Source organism: Mus caroli, chromosome 6 (genome assembly GCF_900094665.2).
Source record: "Mus caroli chromosome 6, CAROLI_EIJ_v1.1, whole genome shotgun sequence".
Classification (NCBI taxonomy): Eukaryota; Metazoa; Chordata; class Mammalia; order Rodentia; family Muridae; genus Mus; species Mus caroli.
Window position 1 is genome coordinate 101377172 of NC_034575.1, and position 15675 is coordinate 101392846.

At 37.7% G+C, this 15675-nt stretch overlaps 1 protein-coding gene across 8 annotated transcripts in view; it reads left to right on the forward strand.

The window, feature by feature from the left end:
• Positions 1-15675, forward strand: part of Cntn4 (contactin 4) — a 990533-nt gene that overhangs the window by 140430 nt on the left and 834428 nt on the right. For all 8 annotated transcript variants that reach the window (XM_029478673.1, XM_029478674.1, XM_029478666.1 and 5 more), the window contains exon 2: positions 11966-12110. The gene's annotated coding sequence lies outside the window, so the exon portion shown is untranslated. The remainder of the gene's footprint in view (positions 1-11965; positions 12111-15675) is intronic.

A 15675-nucleotide genomic window follows, 5' to 3' on the forward strand; every position in this document is an offset into this window, starting at 1 on the left:
AAAATAGGAGCATAAATGTGTGTTCTCCTGATAACATCACACAGCACATTGTAGCATGTTTATATTAGTGTTGGCTTAGAACAGTAAAACACAAAAGTATGTTGGAAATGTTGTTGAAGAGCAACTTTGTTTATAAATGAGCTACAGTGCAGATGCTGAAAGAATTCCCTTGCATGCTCCAAATACACAAGGTGTTTACTAATGCTACTGAAGGCTGCTGCTGAAAACAGAGGCATCCCCTGTGTTTTCTAACAGAAGTACCTTAAACTTTGAGGAAGGATTTTAATAACCAAGACAAAGGAAGCTGATGACACTACTGTTATTTAGGGGGCTGAATGAGATGTCTGGTAAGAGAAAATTAATACATTGAAAATCAAAAAATCAAATTACAATAAGCATGCAGTATATCCAACAGACTTTCCCTATATGAGGTCACACAAGTCAGCCAAATGGAAATAATCTTGATGCCACTGAGATCCAAGGATAAGAACTTCATTCCAGCAAGTAAACATAGTTACCAAGTTATGGCTTTCAAAAGACAGCAGATGAATAGGGAAAACAGACTTATTCATTTGGGGCTGTAAAACACATTGGGTTGGGAAAAGCGTCCAGTTCATGAACTTCAGATAGAGTCAAGTTCAGAGACATGTTGAGGCTTAGGAGAAACATTTGAAAGAGCAGAGGTTGAGCCAGGATTGGGGAAGAAGGAGAGAAAAGGGACTGCAATAAAACATGCCGTTGAAATCCATGAGCTGACAAGAGATGAACGGCAAAATGTGTCAGCCTCAGAATGTAAAACAGGTACTACAGCTGCTTCGTCCCCTCACAGTTTCTCCTCCCTGCCCTGGTATTACAACATGCCCTTGCCATAGATATTTTCTTTGGAAGAACTGAGGAGTGGTCTTATACCTTATCCCCTACATAATGACTGTTCTTATTGAGCCCACTTTTAGATTCCTTTCAAGATCCCTGCAGAGGGATTTTGAATAATTTTCAATTCCTGCTTTGGCTGGGATGTTTGCCAGAAATGGATTTAAGGCAATGGGTGGATGGATTTTAAAATAAGCTAACCCTTAGTATTTTCTAATCCCTTTCTAGTACTTTGTGTGTTGCCCTGAAATATTGTTATTTTTAACATGGTCTTGGGTGCTCATAGGTTTTAAAAAGTGGCCTTCTTTATCAACTGAGGTATTGTTTAATTTGTGTATATATATATATATATATATATATATACATATATATATATACACACACACACACATATATATATATATATATATATCCAATTTTTATATGTGGCTGACTAAATATCTTAGGATTATATCTCATGTAACAAATAGATTTTAGGGGATCTTGGAGGATTTTATACTCCATCAGTGAATACTTTAGGCAGGAGAGAAAGGCCTGATGACTTATCTTTAATATGTATGTAATTTATAATAAAATTGTCCCAGAACACAAATTTTCTGTATTGTGGTTTCACAGTTACTTCTCTAAAGAACAGAATAATAGCTTGTTTAAAGAAGCAGAGGATGGCCTAGTTGACCATCAATGGGAGGAGAGGCCCTTGGTCTTGGGAAGATCATATGCCCCAGTATAGGGGAACTCCAGGGCCAGTAAGCAGGAGTGGATGGGTTGGGGATCAAGGTGGGGGGAGAATATAGGAGACATTCGAGTTAGCATTTGAAATGTAAATGAAGAAAATATACAATAAAAATAAATTAAAAAATATCATTTCTACAGTTGAGTAATGTTTGAAATTTCATATATACTTTTTTCATACTTTTTTCATATCCTTTATTTTTGGCTTTAATTTTCTTTTCTTTATTTTATTTACATATTTATTTTTTATTTATTTACATATTTATTTTTATTTATTTACATTTCAAATGTTATCCCCTTTCTAGTCCCCCTCCGCAAACCCCCATGCCATCCCCCTACCCTTTGCCTGTATGAGGGTGCTCCTCCACCCACCTACCCACTCCTGCCTCAGCACTCTTGTGTCCTGCTATGCTGGGTCATCAAGCCTCCACAGGACCAAGGACCTCCCCTCCACCTGATACCAGATAAGGTCATCCTCTGCTAAATATGTAGCATGAGCCATGAATCTCTCCATGAATCCCAACTACCCAGTTTAATCCCCAGGAGCTCTGAGGGGTTTAGTTAGTTGATATTGATCTTCCTATGGGGTTGCAATGCCCTTCATTTCCTTTAGTCATTCCCCTAGCTCTTCCATTTAAATCCCTGGGCTCAGTCTGATGGTTGGCTGTGAGTATCTACAACTGTATAAGTCAGATTCTGGTAGGGATTCTTAGGGTACAGCTATACCAGGCTTCTTTCAGCAAGCACTTCTTTTTTTCTTTTCTTTTTTTTTTTTTTTTGAATATTTTTTTTTATTACGTATTTTCCACAATTACATTTCCAATGCTATCCCAAAAGTCCCCCATACCCCACCCCACTTCCCTACCCACCCATTCCCATTATTTTGGCCCTGGCATTCCCCTGTATTGGGGCATATAAAGTTTGCAAGTCCAATGGGCCTCTCTTTCCAGTGATGGCCGACTAGGCCATCTTTCGATACATATGCAGCTAGAGACAAGAGCTCTGGGGTACTGGTTAATTCATCATGTTGTTCCAACTATAGGGTTGCAGATCCCTTTAGCTCCTTGGGTGCTTTCTCTAGCTTCTCCATTGGGAGCCCTGTGATCCATCCAATAGCTGACAGTGAGCATCCACTTCTGTGTTTGTTCGGCCCCGGCATAGTTTCACAAGAGAGAGCTATATCTGGGTCCTTTCAGCAAAATCTTGCTAGTGTATGCAATGGTGTCAGCGTTTGGAAGCTGCTTATGGGATGGATCCCTGGATATGGCACTCTCTAGATGGTCCATCCTTTCATCACAGCTTCAAACTGTCTCTGTAACTCCTTCCATGGGTGTTTTGTTCCCAATTCTAAGAAGGGGCACAGTGTTCACACTTTGGTCTTCATTCTTCTTGAGTTTCATGCGTTTAGCAAATTGTATCTTATATCTTGGGTATCCTAAGTTTTGGGCTAATATCCACTTATCATATTGTGTGAGTTTCTTTGTGATTGTGTTACCTCACTCAGCAAGCACTTCTTGACATCAGCATTTGGTGTCTGCAGATGGGAAGGATCCCTAGATAGGGGTGTTCCTGGATGGCCTTTCCTTCAGTCTCTGCTCCATTTTTTTGTTCCTGTGTTTCTTTTTGACAGGAACAATTCTGGATTAACAAGTTTTAGATGGGTAGGTGGCTCCATCTCTCAACTGGGGACTGTGCCTATTTACTGGGGGTGGTCTCTATAGGTTCTATCACCCCTTTGTTGGGTATTTTGGTTAATGTCATCCCCTTTGGGTCCTAAGAACCTCTTACATCTGGGACTTTCTAGTATCTACCCCCAGTTCCCTATCCCCAACTGCTACATATTTCTATTAAATTTCCTGACCTTCTGTACCTCTCTCCTGTCTCTTCCCATACTTAATCTTGCCACCTCTCCCCGCCCCCTTCTCTCTCCCTCCCAGTTCCTTCCCTCCCTCTACCTCCTGTGATTATTTTGTTCTTCCTTCTAAGTAGGATTTAAGCACCCACACTTTGGTCTTTGTTCTTAAGCTTCACGTGGTCTGTGAATTGCACTGTGGATATTCTGAGCTTTTGGTCTAGTCTCCTCTTCACATCTGAACTGAGATTGATAATAGCATTTATTTTACAAAGCTGGCTGTAAAGATATCTATCTGTAAGATAGTTCTAGGAAGGGGTCAGAGACAGGCAGATATCTGGAGCTCACTGTCCCTCCAGGCTAAACAATATCTGAGCTTAGAGAAACCTATCTCAAAAATAGAAAAATAATTAAGGTGGCTACCAATAGGTCATTACCTGAGGTAAACCGCTGCCTTCCATATGCATTTGCACCATGCACCCCCACAACACACAGCACACTCAAATACTACACACACATATGTGTGTGTGTGTATGTATATATGTATATATTGAAATAGATTCCAAAGATTCCTGCCTCCTTATGTACCACCTACTTTGATATTTTGTTTTTACAGGGAAAGTGCCACTGAGTAACATGGGTTTTACATCTATGAAGTGGCTACTTGAAGAAGATAATCTGTGACTCTGGAGGTAGAAAATTAAAATTGACTGTGACCTAATTAGATGAACCCTGAAATGGAAATTCTCATATATTTTTCGAGACAGGGTTTCTCTGTGTAGCCCTGGCTGTCCTGGAATTCACTTTGTAGACCAGGATGGCCTCAAACTCAGAAATCTGCCTGCCTTTCCCTTCTGAGTGCTGGGATTAATGGCGTGTGCCACCACGTCTGGCTCTCTCTCTATTTGTATGTATATAGTATTTATTGTATCACTCCATCCTGAAGAGTAAATAGAAAAGAAATATAGAAATCTTAGCACACTGTCTGGCAAAGTGAATAAGTGATGTTAAGGCTCTCATAGTAAGTTACTGCTTCATATCAGGTTACTACAAATACAAGGATATTGATAACATTTATGACCTTAGAAGTTCCAGTGACAATATGACCCCTGCTCAGTGTTTCACAGTGCCAAGACCAAAATGGACTATTTCCATGAGGGGAAGCTCTGTTTGACTAGATGAAGATGTGCTTTCCCTCTTCCCCAGCTTGTTGCAATCATTCATTTCTTTGTGATTGAGGTTTTAATATATCCTTGCCAGGCAATGCCAGCCTTTATTAACACCCAGAGTTCTTGTGGCTTTGCCATCAGTATGGCACAGTTGCTCATTGCAGTGTTTCATGGAAGAAGAAGAAAACATTCTCAGGTTGGTTTTGCTATCTTCAGGAGTATGGGAACAAAGAGTATGAGAATAATTCCCAGTAATTTAGTATAGAAACTTCAACTTATTACTCACATTTTCAATGAGATTATTTTAATGGAATCCTTTAAAAATAAACAGTTTCTTTTTTAAGCAAAAGATGGTCTACATCATAATATATTAATATTGTTATTGCTTGTCTACTGAGTATAAGAAGATACTTTCAAAACTACTTTAAAATCCTGCTTCATAATATAGAAAAGAAGATAAAGAAATGCAGACTTTCTGGGTGCACTTTTATAATGCAGTCACTGTCCTATAATCTCAGTGCTAATTCCCTCTTACACCTTGAATGTGCCACAAGCAATTTGCAATAGAATCAATTAACATTTGGGAAGTTGAGCATGGCCACCTAGGATATTAAACATTTGTTCCAGGAATACTAATATAAGTCACTGGCATTCTATTCCCAAAGTATTACTCAGTAAGAACAGAAACAATAAGAGTGTACCAAGTGGAGGTGTAGGTATATTTTCAGAAACTTTTATGTTGATGTATGTGACTATGTGCCTCTGTGTGTGTGTGTGTGTGTGTGTGTGTACGCATGATACATGTGCATATGTGTGCACATTTTGATTCTGAACTCCCTAACTTCTTTTGAAGACAGTATTTGGGGAGAAAAAACCTTTCAAGGCTGTAGCACTGCATGTATCATATTTGCATAACAAAATCATTGATAACGCTTCCAAAAGAAGATGAAGCGCAGGGATTGTGTTCCTCAGTCCACCTCTTCATTGGTTACTTGCTGTGCTACATTTACAGTTTCTTGAAAAGCAAAGAAATGAAATAATGTTAGTTAACTTAATTATAAAACATTGTGGAACTTCTATTGGGGACATGTTTCTAAAATGCACTGCCCTGTTTTTATTTTTATCTGCATGTTTTTGTGGTTCTGAGGCTCTAATCCATGTTGTTGAGTGTGCTATGCAGATATATTGCTAAACTCAACCCTTAGCCCTGGCCCTCCTTTTTCAATTGCATTTAGTAGTATTTATGTTTTAGGTCATAATGTATAAGGTTTTCAGGATTTGTAATTTTTTCCTTATCTACCATGGTTTCTATTAAAAGATAAACTTGGTACCTTGACTGAAGCCCTCACATAAAGCAGAAAAATTGAAAAGAGATCATTTTCTCATTTCAAACAATTGTCTAGTTTGATGTAGTTATTTTCAACCAATGTATTTTGTGTAATTGAAAAGGCTTAAACAGGACCTGAGAGCCAGTTCCATGGTCAATAGTTCATAATGCTTTTGCAATACTCTATTCCCAGTACCCAAGTCAGGAGGCTCATAGCTGTCTGTAACTCCAGATCCAGGGAATCTGATGCCCTCTCCTGGATTCTGAGGACACATTCACTAATGTTTACAAATTAAAATCACACCCCTCCCAACACACACACACACACACACACACACACACACACAAACAGTTAAAACTTAAATCTTTAAAACAAACTATTCCATTTTATTTATTTATTTTTATTTATTTTATCCCAAGTTAATATATGTAAGATTAGGTAGGATCTGACTAGGAATATTTTTTACAAAGTCTACATTAATATTCATAGGGATCATGATATTAACTGGCATACCATAGCTTCTGGGTGTACATTAACTTCATGAATAAAGACATAGCTATTAAAATACTTTAATAAAATGATTAAATTTACTTTTCCTCTAATATGGTTGGATGCTAAAATATATTTATTATCTTTTAGTAAAACTTTATGTGATACTTTCAGAAAGATATAAAACAGAATTTATTTTCAAAAGATATTTGCACCCAACCAATGGACAGAAGCAGCTGACCCTTGTTGTTGAATTAGGAAAGGCTGAAAGAAGCCAGAGGGCAATGCTGTAGGAGGACCAGCAGTCTCAATTAATCTGGACCCTCAAAATCTCTCAAACACTGGACCACCAAACAGACAGCATACACCAGCTGGTATGAGGCCCCCAACACACATACAGTAGAAATCTTCCTGATCTGTGATCATTCAGAGATGATGCACCTAACCCTCAAAAGACTGGAGGCCCCAGGGAGTTTAGAGGTCAGGTGGGGTGAGGGTTGGGGGCATCCATGTGGAGACAGGGTGGGGTCAGGAGGAGGTTTGGGATGTGGAGCAGTCAGACGGTGGCCTGGGGGACGGGGCAGGGAATGGAATTTGGAGTGTAAAAAATAAATTAAAAATATAATAAAATTTTTAAAAAGTACTAGAAAAATATAAAAAAGAATTTCTGTAAAATTATTCAAAATTTAAACAAATACTTAATTCATTTTTCCATATGACTTCTGAGATATTGTTGCTTTATTGATACATAATTTGTAGATATTCATTATATAGTTCTTGTATACTTTACTAAACGTTTTATTAATTAAAATTAAAAACAGCTTCTTTTCTCTCGCTTTGGTTGCCTTTGCACTGACTACATGAACTTTATTACATAAAAGTAGACAACATAAAGAAAACAAAACACATTAAAATGATTCATTGGAAGTGAAAGATTGGCTGTTATTTTTAAAATTTTATCTAATCTTTTTTATTTCCAGTCCAGATTTTATCCCCCTCCAGGTCTGCCCTTTGACTGTTCCACATCCCATACCTCCTCCCTACATCTCCATGAGGATGTCTTCACCCCCTAGCTCCCACCACACCAGATCTCCCCACTCCCTTGGGCCTCCCGTCTCTTGTGGGTTAGGTACATCTTCTCTGACTGAATCCAGAACTGGCAGTTCTCTGCTGTATATGCATTGCGGGCTTCATCTCAGCTGGGGTATGCTGCCTGGTTGGTGGCCCAATGTCTGAGAGATCTTGGGAGTCAAGGTTGGTTGAGACTGCTGTTCCTCCTACAGGGTCACCCTCCTCCTTAGCTTCTTCCAGGCTTTCCCTAATTTAACCAAAGGGGTCAGCAGCTGCTGTCCATTAGTTGGGTGGAAATATCTGCATCTGTCTCTTTCAGCTGCTTGTTGGATTCTCTGGAGGGCAGTCATGATAGATCCCTTTTTGTGAGCACACCATAGAGTCAATTATAATGTCATGCCTTATGGCCTCCCTTGAGCTAGATCCCACATTAGCTGTTTTAAATGAACAATGATTGCAATTCTAATACCTGTACTTTACAATGGATTATGTTCACTTTAAACCCCATATTGCATTTTACATAGGTAATGATTTAGAATCCTTACTACAGAAAAATATAAACTTTAAGAAAGGTGGTATAAATACTCCAGTTTTTCAAGTGTATACTCCCCCAAGAGTCACATTTGATGCTCAAGTAATTTGACTTCTAAAACAAAGTCATCAGGGTATATGTTGAAAATCAGATTGGACAAAGCCAGACTGTTTTGAAAAATGCTTCCTTTTTAAAATAATGACACTTAGCTTTGTAATACATTCCCATTAGAGACTATTACAGTCACAAAAAAGGAGCAGATACTATATAAAAAGAAGAGAATCAAAACATAGTCAGAATTGACATAGTTACTCTGAGCAGTATAAATCACTGTTAATTTGATGTTTCCTGCTGCCCTATATAGTTAGCTATACCAGTGAGTAGATCCTGTGGAGATCCCTAAACAATCCAGGCTGATGCTAGAATAGAAGTTCACTCTCTGAAAACTGACAGAAGGGCCCCATTGTTGAAGACATCAACACAACTCATTGAACATAGAGAAGTAAAGCTGGTGAATGCATGGAGTCTTCATCCATACTTTCTAGACTCTCTAGCAGAAAACAAAAACCTAGACACCAACCCAACCACAAAGCCCTCCCTGGACCTATAATCTCTCTTGCCTACAAGATATGCTGTGGTTAATGGTGGTGTGGAATTTGTGGGAGCAGTCAACCAATGCCTGACTTAACTTGAGGATCACTCTATGACAGTGAGCCCTATGCCATATACTGCCTACATGGCCAGGAACCAGAGATAGAATAGCTCAGATACCTAGGGTAAAACCAACCATAACTAGCTAGAAAGAGAGAGGTGAGGATTCCTAATGATATTCTGCTCATTGCTTGGTTCCTTGTCCAGTTGTCATCAGAGAGGCTTCCTGTGGTAGCAAGTGGAAGTGGGTGCAGAGACCCACTGCCAGACATTATGCAGAGAGAGAGTCTAACTTGGAGGTGTCCATCGATCCCTAGGAGATCAGGGAGCCCCATGGAGATGGGGAAGAAAGACTGTAGGAATTAGAGGAAATGAAGGACATGAGGAGAATATGATCCAAATAAATTAAATAAGCAGGACTCACATGGGCTCAAAAAGATTGAAATAGTAAGCATACATGGGTCTATACCAGGTCCTCTGCATATATTTTATGGATAATAGCTTGGTGTTTTTGTGGGACTCCTAACAGTGAGAGTGGGTGTATCTCTGCTTCTTTTGCCTGCTCTTGGAACTCTTTTCCTCCTGTTGGGTTGCCTTGTCCAATCTTGATATGTGGGCTGCTGCCTTGTCTTATTGTATCTTGTTTGTCCTGCTTGACTGTTGGCTGTTGGAAGAGGAAACTGGCCAGTATGTATTATATGAGAGAAGAATCTATTTTCAATTTTTAAAAATGAGGAAAAAAGAAAAAAAAAAGGAAGTCCAATAGGAAAACAGTACTGTTTCCTACTTTCATCCACATATCTATGGCATTGTACCTAAGTTTTGAGACTTAACACCAGAAATTAAATCATTACAACATGTGTTTTAGTCACCAAAATAAAACAAAACAACCATTATTCTACCAACTGGTTTACATGAGTTTGGCATTTCCTTTATCTCTCCTCTGATAAATTCACTTCCAAAAAGCTCTAGTCAGTAATTTTTGATTAATTATACTACTTACTTGAAGGAGGATGTAACTTTTTATTGCTAATGAAGTCAGTTTGATCATATGTGCCAAGATTTATTAATTTAACATTTTCAATTATTTTTGCATAGTTGATAATATCTTATTACTTTCTGATATTTTTCAGTGTCTTCGTGGAAAAGTAGAAGGGATTTTTTAGTTTATCCTCCCAGTAAGGATGTAAAAAGTTACTTCCTAGTCACTTATAGGGAATCTTAAGCAGTAGCTAGATGAAATTTTGTATTTGGGATAAAATGTTATATAGCTGAACTACTGGATAATGTATTTCTGTCTGTTTAATCATCAGATATGGTCATATTTGTTTTGTATAGTTTTTATCATGTTTGTGAACCTACTACCAATAAGACAACTACCTTCCAACTTCCTTAATCAAAAGTTTATCATTCATTCAATATGCATTATAGACCTGTATGGGATAACTGAAAATATATATATATACTACCAATTTTTTTTATTTTCCAGAGAATACAAAATTATCCATAATTAAGGATTTCCCATGTTAAATTAAGAAAGTTACTATGCAAGTGTGTTTTAATTTGTAAAGGTTTATTTATTCATGTGCATTCATGAAGTCACAAGAAGAGACTACTGTGTCTTCTTGTCCTTTTTTCAGTCTTTGCTTATTCATTGAGGCAGGGTTTCTCCCAAACCCAATGCTGTAGCCATCAATCCATTCTTTAGAGTAGCTATTAGTTGGGTGGTACGATACCTGGCTTCTCCTGTGGATGATGAAGTTGGAGCTCTGGTTTTCAAACACTCTTAAACACAGAGCCATTACTCCAGACATATTTAAAAATTCAAAACACTTACAATAATAAATTAATTAGAAAATATTCTTTAATATTTGAATTTACAAGGACCTTGCTATATAGACAATGCTAGTCTCAACCTTGCAGTGGTTAATCTGTATCTGCCTCCTGCATGCTGGGGTTACTGGCATGCACTATCATGTTTGGCTTTAAAAAATCACATGTGATATGGCTGTGGTATGGGATTGGTGGTTAAGTACTTGCTGCACAAATGTGACGACTGGAGTTCAAAACCCAAGAACCCACATAAGTGCTGAGTGGCTGTGGCAATCCAGAAAATCCAGAACAGGCTCACTAAAGCAACTAGACATATTGGTGAGCTCTTGTTTTGACTGAGAACCTCTGCCTCAATGAAGGAGGTGGGTATGTGTTCAACGATGATTCCTGACTTTAACCCCAGTACTTTACTTGAACAACCACATAACCATATTCCTGTACAATGCAAGCATTCAAACACATGAATACCACACCATACCCATACTCTGTACACACTGAAGCATGCATTCAAACATATGCATACCCTACCACACCCATGCCCACACACATTAAAATGGAAAAAAAAAAAAGAAACCTAACACATTATACAGTATCTTTGTGAAAGGCTTTAGTGGCAGGACATTGACCAAGAAAAGGTTCTGGGCACCTTATGTTCAAGAAGTTTCTGCAATTTTTATTTGAATTTAATTTGCTACATTTACCATCTGGGATAGAAGCCTGAGTACCAACTATTCCAGGCTGTGCAGTTTCACTTCGAAACAGTTCAGGATTTATATAGGCTGAAGGAAATAATGCCGGACAGGCTTGCTTCATTGCTTTCTCCGTTCAGTGGGCTATCTCCCCCTGATGTAGAAGTTGGTTGTTTAATTTTCTGACAGAAGGTGTACCTTGAGAATGGCTGGACATCTTCCATTTGTATTATTGTCAGATGTGATCAGATAAATCAGCCTGAGGATCAGTATGTGGGGGACACACATTGAAAGTGATTTTATTTTTGTCCAATAAGTCCCAAAGTTGCTGTCGTCTTCACTTTATTTTCTCTCTCCCATCTTCTGTGCCATTTGTCGCATGCCTCACAAATCTCATTGTCTCTACTTATTACCAGGTTTTTCTCCAGCTGGAAAAATGCTCTTCTTGTCCACAGCCAGATTCAGAGTTTTCACCTTTCTCATCCTCTGTTTATTTCTTCTTTACCTTTAATGTGAAATAGGAAATGTAGATCCAGGTCTTTCTCTACAGCATTCACATTTGTTGTAAATTCATCATAGACTGTAAAAAGTAATACAAGAGAGATATCTAAAATATTTCTTCCATCTTCTGCTTTACAACCTCAACTGGAATGACTTTTCAAAAACATAACTGACTCTTTTTCTTCCCAGTTTCAGTTGCATAAAAAACTAAAAACATATTTTGTTTTTTTTCTTCTTTTTTTTTTCAGATTCATATTGCATTGTTGACAATTCTCACAGGTGAAATTCGGCCAGAGCTCACTTGGAAAGTTCTGCAGATTGGTGTAAGAGAATCAGATTCTTCAAGCTGAGCTAAAAGAAACAATCCTCGTAGGTTCTTATTGAAAAGAAGAGGTAGGTTTCAACACCTTGACCTTGTCTTCTAAGCCATGTGATACTGTTTCATGTAGCATGAAAAATGCATGAGGATCTTTCTGAGTAGGTTGTTGAGGTTCATAAATGGGAAAGACAGATTTGAATTGTATTTACCATTCCATATCCATTTCACTTTGCATGGAGTTTACCTTCTTTATATCTATTACATCCCAAAGGACTTTAAATAACAGAAGTTTTTAATACTATAGTAGCTGAAGTTACATTTGTCTACCAGAGAAAGACCATGATGACAGAGGCTACAGTTTCTTCCATTTAAAAGTAGAAGTATTCACCCCACAGCTGTTAAAGCATTTTCTAAATTCTGGATCAAGGCTTTGCCATAAACAGATCCATAGTCCTGTGATTGCCAGGTGTTATAGTTTCATCACCAACAACGAAATGACCAACTTGCTACAAAAAAAAAAAAAAATCTGAAAAATACATTCTTTGTTCCTACAATGAATCAGACATTGGATCCAGTTAAAATCCTATCTTATGGAAGAAAAAATAATAACAGCAACAACAATAACAACAATAATAATGAATTTTATATATCCTAGATTTCCAAAAAAAGTAGAACTTCCTGTGGGACTCTGACTAGTTGCCTGCCTTTGGTTTCCTTTCCCTTAATTGGGATGCATTCTCTAGCCTCAATAGGAGATGTGCATAGTCCTACTGCAACTTGGTATCCTAAGAGTACTTGATATCCCTGGGAGGCCTCCCCTTCTCTTAGGAGAAAAGGGCCATGAGAGAAGGGAAGGTAAGAAGGAGGAACTAGGAGGAGAGGATGGAGGGGAAGCTGTGATCCAGATAGAGAGTAAGTTAATTAATTAATGTAGTGTTTGGGATAATGAATACAGGTAACTAGTTAGCTAGCCTAGCTAATTTATGAGCTCTGAGTCAGGTTTCATGATAAAACGATGTCCTAAAACTTGAGGTGGAGCTGAACTAGCATGATGCATCAGTGAGGAAAACACAATGGCCCCTAAATTTGATTGAAAGATAAAACAACAGCAATTTATTGTCTGAGCTCTACAAGCATATAATGAAATACATGTACCATCCCCTAATAAATAAATGTAAAAAAAAAAACTTTAAATGTGGGGAGTGGTATAGAAAGAGAGTCATTGTTGTCCTCTCACTCCCTTGTACATTTGCAAACACATATGCATTTTCCTACATAGACACATTATCTACAATGCACCCCTCCACTCCACAAAATACAGAATATGCCCCCACTGTTTCTTTAGTCATTTGGAAGTCATTTACTGATCACTGTGGTGTTCTTTTCCTCATGATGGATGAGAGGCTGCAACTAGTTACCAAGGTTAGAAGTAAGTTTTATCTCTAGTCTTACAGCTGTAGATAAGACTTCAGGCACTATATTGAACAGGAGAGGAGAGTGGACACCCTTGTCTTGATTCTAATCTTAGTGGAAATGCTTTCCTCCCCCTAACAGGATGCTGATGACTAGTTTATTGTGCACAACCTTGGGCTCTGTTGAAATGGACTCTTTATCCCTCATACCTCCATGACTTTCATAATGAAGCAATGTTGGATTTTTATCAAAGGTCTTTTTTACACTTCTTTATACTATCATGTGATTTTAAATTAAGCACATTACATTTTAGATATTACATTATTAATGTGTGTATGCTGAATCATCTTTGAGTGAAGCAGCTGACTATATTTTTCTTTTTATATATTTAATAAATATAACTGAGTATTGTCAAAAAATCTGAGTCTAAGATATACATTTCAAAACCACATAGAAAAATCCTTTCCACCATTAATTTTCTCTCTTAATCTTCTCTTCATATTCTTTCTTATAACTTTCTTACTCACCTTAAAAATTGAATCCACTTTCACAAAAATGGAAATTTTGTTTCTTAGAAGGGAATTTTTGAGATGACCTATTAACTCATTTAAGGTCCCATATATCTGAGCCAAGGAGTGGTTATGTGTTAGGACCACATATATTAACTTTTTTTTTTTTTACTTAGTGAGCACTGTTGAAGGATTTATGATGCTTTCTGTGTAAATTGATTCGTTGAGTATTTTACCAATGTCACAATATTGGATGGAGCATTCTCAGAAGGATCCTTGTTGAGTTCTAGGAAGGGAATGACCACTGGCATTATGAATATCTGCCAGCCCATCTGTTAAGTTTATTGGCTAAAGTGTTCTGCTATAGCTTCACCAGTAGTAAATCCAGTGACAGAACTCCAAAAGAAATGCTAATTGCTCTTTTAATATAAACAAACAATACTGAAATCCAATTCATTGTTGTAGAATTTTAAAGGGAAATAAAGTAAGAATCAAATGTGTTTGTTGGCATGGATTTTTTTTTTTTTTGTCTCAAAGAAACAAAGATGCTGCCAAGGGAATTTCCCTTTCAGGGATGTAAAGAGTTTCTGAGGAGTGAACTTTGCCTGTCTCTGGAAGATAGCATTCACCTCCTCTCCTGGTGTATGTGCCAAACCTGACAGTGGTGGGGAGCATAAAAGCTACTGAAAGAACCATTTCCTGGGACGTATTGCCTTTTACTCGAGGAATGAGTAGGTTCCTTTGAATCAGCCTCTGTGTTTGGAGGAGGAACATAAATATCTTGTCTCTTCATGGCAAGGGAACTCTTTCAAAGAGGCATTTTCTTTCTCGACAAAGAAATTCACACTGGAGACAAATCAGCAATTTCACAGCTGGTTCATGAAATTCTAAAATGATGTACACAAATCAAAGCAAGGGAGATTCATTAGAAATGAAAAGAGTATTGAAATTGCATCCCAGTTCCTAATAGGATACCTTTCTACAGTTATAGAATATTAAAAGCAAATTACTGTGCTTATATATGGAAATTTGTATTTCAGCCATAACGAAAGACCTTCATAAGAAAGTGGATGTTAAAAACCATAAAATCAAGGGTTGGATATAATTGTGTCTTCAAATTCACCTCATTTTTCTCACTGTTTTAAAATAACTTTTATTGAATTTGCTTTATGTCGCTTTCATACAAGTGCATAATGCATTCTGATTGCTCTTAGGAACAACCCTCCTCTTATCATTTTTCTAATCCTGTCAACCCTTTCATCTCTCACATTCATGATTTTTGTTTTGTTTTGTTTTGTTTTGTTTTGTTTTGTTTTGTGACACATTGAGTAGAACTGTGACCATTTGTTGGACTTTGGTTTGGAACTAGCCATTGAAGTCCAGTTTGCTTAGTAGAGAATACATAACTGAAGACAATAACTGCTGCCGCTGTCCTACCTGATTTTCTCAATATCCCATAATTCAAGAAGTTGGACCCCAGAAAATCTAATAACCCCATTAAATGGGGCTCAGAGCTAAACAAAGAATTCTCACCTGAGGAATACAAAATGGCTGAGAAGCACCAGAAAAAAAATGTTCAGCATCTTTAATCATCAGGGAAATGCAAATCAAAGCAACCCTGAGATTCCACCTCACACCAGTCATAATGGCTAAGATCAAAAACTCAGGTGACAGCAGATGCTGGTGAGGATGTGGAGAAAGAGGAACACTCCTCCAT